At 31.4% G+C, this 5,414-nt stretch overlaps 1 protein-coding gene across 7 annotated transcripts in view; it reads right to left on the bottom strand.

Annotated features, from left to right (window-relative positions):
• Positions 1–5,342, bottom strand: part of LOC106682054 (protein O-linked-mannose beta-1,4-N-acetylglucosaminyltransferase 2) — a 14,814-nt gene extending 9,472 nt beyond the window's left edge. For 2 of the 7 annotated variants that reach the window (XM_014422692.3, XM_014422691.3), the window contains exon 1: positions 4,547–5,290. The gene's annotated coding sequence lies outside the window, so the exon portion shown is untranslated. Of the gene's footprint in view, positions 1–3,454 lie in introns of all 7 variants that reach the window. The other 5 variants (XM_014422688.3, XM_014422687.2, XR_010844522.1 and 2 more) reach the window with 5 other exon arrangements.
• Between the last annotated feature and the right edge of the window lie 72 nt (positions 5,343–5,414).

Raw genomic sequence — 5,414 nt, 5'->3', positions numbered from 1 at the left:
TTTTTTTGATCCATTGAAATGCAGATCATGGCTATAATGTACAATGGTTTTTCTAAAAACACATTTATTCAGTCACTGTGCTTATTCAATTGAAATAAAATGCGAACTTAGTGTTTTTGCTTACATTTTTTGTTCTGTGATTAGAGTAAATCTTGCAAGTCACTGAAGACTAAGAATGTCTTCAATAAAACAATTATAACAAGTAAGATTTTGGCAACAGACCAATTCTTAATTACTTTATAACAACAATAGTTCAAAAGACACTGAAGGTGAAATATTTTAGGTGCACAAAAGAGGCTATAGACATCCACTTATTTTTTAAATAATTCGAGGAATTTTTTAAAAATTCGTTATGGCCAGAATTTTAGGCCTTCATCGGGGCTAAGAATAAAAAATAAGATAACAACCATAGTATATAATAGTAACAAAAAAATGAAATAAATGCATAAACAAATTGAAAATTATTTAAAATTAAAGCAATTGAAAAAAAATTATGTGAATAATTAAGAAGAATGACAAAATTAAAGAAGTACATATAAAATTATATAAACTTAAAGTAGTCAGTAATATAAATAGCAGTAATTAGATGTGGTGTACATAAATTTATAAAGTGGAAGAGTAAGAAAAAATAAGGAAAGAGAAGGAAAAGGTGGTAAGAAAAAAAATAAAAATAGTTAATAAATATAAGAAACATACTGTCTGATGCCAGGTTCCAACATTGAGTAAATTAGTACAAGTGGAAAAAACATGAATTACAAAATATGATGGAGAAATTCATAAGTAGAAATGATCTTAGACAAATACAAAACTAATGTTTAAAGACAACTATAAACTAAACTAACTGTAATAAGAAATAAGACCAAAGTAAAACTAAAAATAAAAGCAGTTGATAAGTAAACTTTAATGGAATAAGAACTGAACAATAATTTGAAGATCTGTTTAAATGGAATATTTATGTTGCGTGATGTGATCTTTGAGAAGGTTTTTGGTTTTGCCAATGTAAGAGGAATTAAAATTGGGAGTGGAGCAAGGGATGAGATGTAGGAGAGGAATAAGATTCTTTAGATGTTAGTAAAGTGTTGATAATGTGATGTGAGATCTGAAAGAAAGGGGATAAAGAGATCTGTATAAGGGAGTAAAAAGAAGTTATGAAGAACTAACAGAAGAGGGGAGTGCATTTTAGTAGTTATGGATCAGTTTGTAAATGATATCAGTGGGAAAATTATTGGTTAAGAGTATCTGTTTTGTTTGGTGTATGTTAATTTCATGGAAATGAGTATCAGAAAGAGAAAGGGGACAGTGAAAAAGGTTTTTGGCTACATTAATTTGTTGGTGGTAAGGGTGTTTTGAGGAGTATTTTATAAGTTTGTCTTACCATCTTCTCCCTCCCCGTCCTTATTTTTTCTTCCTTACCCACTTCATTAAGTTATATACAACACATCTAATTACTGTTATTTATGCTACAGACTACCAAGAAAAGTGAGGGTATCATGATAAACAAATGAGAATTGCAGTAAATGACAATCTCTTTTGAGAATGGAGATGCCATCCAAACTATAAAAGAAGATTACACCATAAAATATCTGGGATACACATTCTCAGGAAAGCTAGTATTTAATACGGAGGCAGTGACAATACTCAATAACTTAGACCAATTAGTGAGCTCTTGCTAGCGCAAGCTAGAACAAATGATCAGTGTTGTAAATCAATATTTGTTCCCCAGCCTTACTTATCCTCTCCTCAGATATGGAAGAATATTGACACTATTATTCACAGGAGTATCAAGGCCATCATCGGACTCCCTGCCAACACCTCTTCAACGAGGACCCTTTTTTCCATTGTAAATATTTCCTTGAAACCTTCCTCTACCAAGTTATCCAATTCCACCATCCATCTAGACCATTGATCTCGATCAATTTAAATCCTCAGTACATTGCCACAGCACCCGTTCATGTCCTTCAGACCTATATGTAACTAACTGCCCATCGAACAGCTGCCTTCGACAAGCCTAATTCATTTCTCTTCCTTTTTTTTTTGTTTTATGACCCCTTCCTGATAATTTCTGACATATGGCTATCTACAGAGTACCACCCTATTCTAACTAAATAAAATTCGAACCCCCCCCCCCCCACCCAGAAGGATTCAAACTGCACTGTTGTGTATATTTTCAATATACTTTCATTTCTCATGGAATAAATTCAGAGAGAAAGTTCACTGTGAAGACCTCGCATAACAATTCCAAATACTACAAGGAGCTGTTTAGAGGACTTATGTGTTAACATTGGGGATATTACTATCTTGGCCTAAAATATTATTCTGAATTCCCTAGTCATCCTACATTATCACTTGTAAGGTGTGTTTTATAGTAACCCACTGTATTTAGGCAGCATTTCTTCTTATTAATAAGGCATTCCTTTCTAGCATAAAAATCTTATTATTGTTTTATTTTTAAATTACAAGGTAACACCGTTTACCACCACTAACACAGTTACCAACCAATCTTCCCTCTACAGGCCACAACCCCTGATGACCTGAAACTCAGGTCGAAACGTCGGCATAAAATAAATAAATATGGTTTTGTTTATTTATGTTGTTCTTTGCTGACCGCACCCCCCGACAAACTTCTTCAAGTAACACCGTTTAAGTGAAGAAATGTAAATAATTCTATTATTTCATTTTTGTACTCATTTTGTATTAACCCCTTCTTTACAAACACCTTATTATGGCAGACAAAGTAATCTTCCTGAGATAGGGTTCTTAAAGAAATCTATGAATCACATGTAAATGTAAGCATAACATATCAGAAAAAACATTATGCAGTCTCACCTTAGGAAAGAATCTGTCTCTGAAGGCCTTGTTACACCTGTTGTGTTAGACGTTATACCAGTAGTAGTTAACAGTTTTATTGTCTCATAAGCCACCTCAGGGACTCAGGTGAAATAGAACCTTACCTTCTTCCATCCTTTGATACTATTTCCAGAGCCAATAAGCAGTTAAAACACTGGCTTTTGAACAAAATTTTATACATACGTAGTATTCATGGCTTGTGCTTTAACCTCCAAGTGTAGGTCAGTAAGATCATCATCTCCATTGCTGTGACTGGAGTAATTGATGTTCTGTGATAATAATACACCTTAATATTTATAGTTTCTCCAGTTATATTTTAGATGTGCCAAGAGCCACCTTGCCGAATTGTGGATTATATTTAATGCTATAACTCTTAACAGCAATGGCGTATAGCCAGTAAACCATTACTTAGACAACACCAAATGATATGTGTACTACCTTTTTTACACACCTACAGACATATTGGTTATTATATTTCCAATTTGACTATGCCATTCCAGGTTTTACCCAAAGCAATCCCCAATTTTTTTAAATCTTAGTGTGGAAATAGAGTATGATGTTTAAACACTGTATTATTCTTTTTAATTAAGATATTATTAATATTAACCTTTTTCTCTAATTCAGAAGGCTGATATAATGCTTTTTCGGGCTACTTCCCAATGATAATCACATGGTCTTAAAAGACAACAAACAGTTGAAACACTTATTGTACGTCTATAATTTCTGCAAAACTATATCACAAAGCGCCCAAGCTTTGTGAGCGAATGGGCAGTCATTTCAGGATTTTTTTTCTTAATTGATTAGTAATAAGTCCTTTATCTACAACATTTGACAGTTTATTAATGCCATTTTTTAAATTAACACAAAGCTTATTTTCACTTTTTAAAATTTTATTATTATATCTCTCTCAGTAGACAAATGCATCCACATGTTCTCATTGAATCTTTTTAAGATTTCACACTTTACTCATTAAAATAAATTTTAAAGCCACTGTTTAATCATTGAATTAAAATGTTCTCGTTCCATCTTAAAACCTTCCTCTTCCCAATTACAATATAACTTATAAACAAAAGAAGAAATGTTTGGTTCATGAGAATAACTAAAAACGTAAACATTTAATTTAATACAATTAAACAATAAGATATAACGACTAACGAACCCTTGTAGACACTTTTTTGGAAATTTAGTGTTTAGTTAAAAACATGTAAAATAAAAATTTTATTTTTTTGTGAAATTAGTTTTTGCTATTATGCACCCACTGCCCTTTTAACATCAACAAATGGGTAGTAACTTATAGAGTTTAAGTAAATAAGTTAAATATAAATTTCCAAAACTACTTTCTTCTTTTTTTCCATAAGTATTAATAGTGAGCTATGTCTGATGTTAGGCTAATCACTTTAGCAAAAATTAACAAGCATTTTGTAATTTTTTTAATAACCATTCTTAATTCTCTAAGTAGGTAAAGAGAATAAGGAATAGGAACAGAAAGCATCATGAAAGTTAAAGATAATATTTATTAATGACTCTGAACAAACTTCTATTCCAAAAATACATAATCCTATAATCATTCATTAATGAATTTACTCTAAACCAAAGGATTCTATTCAAAATCTAGTAATACCTGAATTCAGTAGTCAATAAACTTAGTATCCAAAACACTATGTAATCAATTAAACCATATTTATGTAAAAAATCATACCACAAAAATGAAACCGAAAATGTGCTGAATAAAATTTCCTGTCACTTGTTTATAATTAAAATAACTTCTTAATTTGTCTTAAAAAATCACAGAGGAACAATGTAGCCTATAGGCAATACAATAAGTTATTAAACCAAAAATTACTTTCAACCTTTAAATAAATTGTTACGAGCCAAACATGACATTCAAGAATTACAATGAGAAAGAAGGCAAGCATACAAGAAAGTACTCAGTATCATCCTAATTTTTACTTGGACACATGTCAAAAAACAGTTATGTTTTTGTTGTACTCTAAAAACTAGTCAAACTTAAAAGCTTAAGTCAATCAGTAAATTAAATAGGCAGAGATCGTTGGTCTATTTATATCAAATGAATTGTTATTTGTTTCGTATAAAAATCTTATATTGATCTTCGTATAAACTGCCTTCTGTTAGATTCAAAATAAAGTGGCAAAGAGGATTGTACAGAATTTTTTGCGTATTCGCTGTCATACTGTGTGCATATGTTATTCCTTAAATCACGCTATATCGACATGGACCCTTAGACCCTACAGACCGACGCCGCTACAGTTCCGCGTTTGTTAAGACCTACACCTCAACTCACTCAGCTCCCCTCGGATTTTAAAGTTAATTTAGCTCCTTTGGTCACAGTTTTACAAGTTAGTGAAAGGCTTCGAAGTCAATTTAAATGCCTCAATCGGTCAATTTCATTTCAGATTTAGAGTGCAAAAGTGAGAGTTAGTTTGATTCAAGTAGCATCTAAAATGACGTGAGCTTTTTGATCAAAGAACAAGTTGTTCACGTAGAACCCATTTCCTTTTATTACTCACTCACGAATCATTTTAAATAAATAAATATATATATATATA

This window comes from Halyomorpha halys, unplaced genomic scaffold, assembly GCF_000696795.3.
Source record: "Halyomorpha halys isolate HHAL.00 unplaced genomic scaffold, Hhal_1.1 Scaffold386.1, whole genome shotgun sequence".
Lineage (NCBI taxonomy): Eukaryota > Metazoa > Arthropoda > Insecta > Hemiptera > Pentatomidae > Halyomorpha > Halyomorpha halys.
This window is presented reverse-complemented; position numbering and strand designations above follow the sequence as displayed.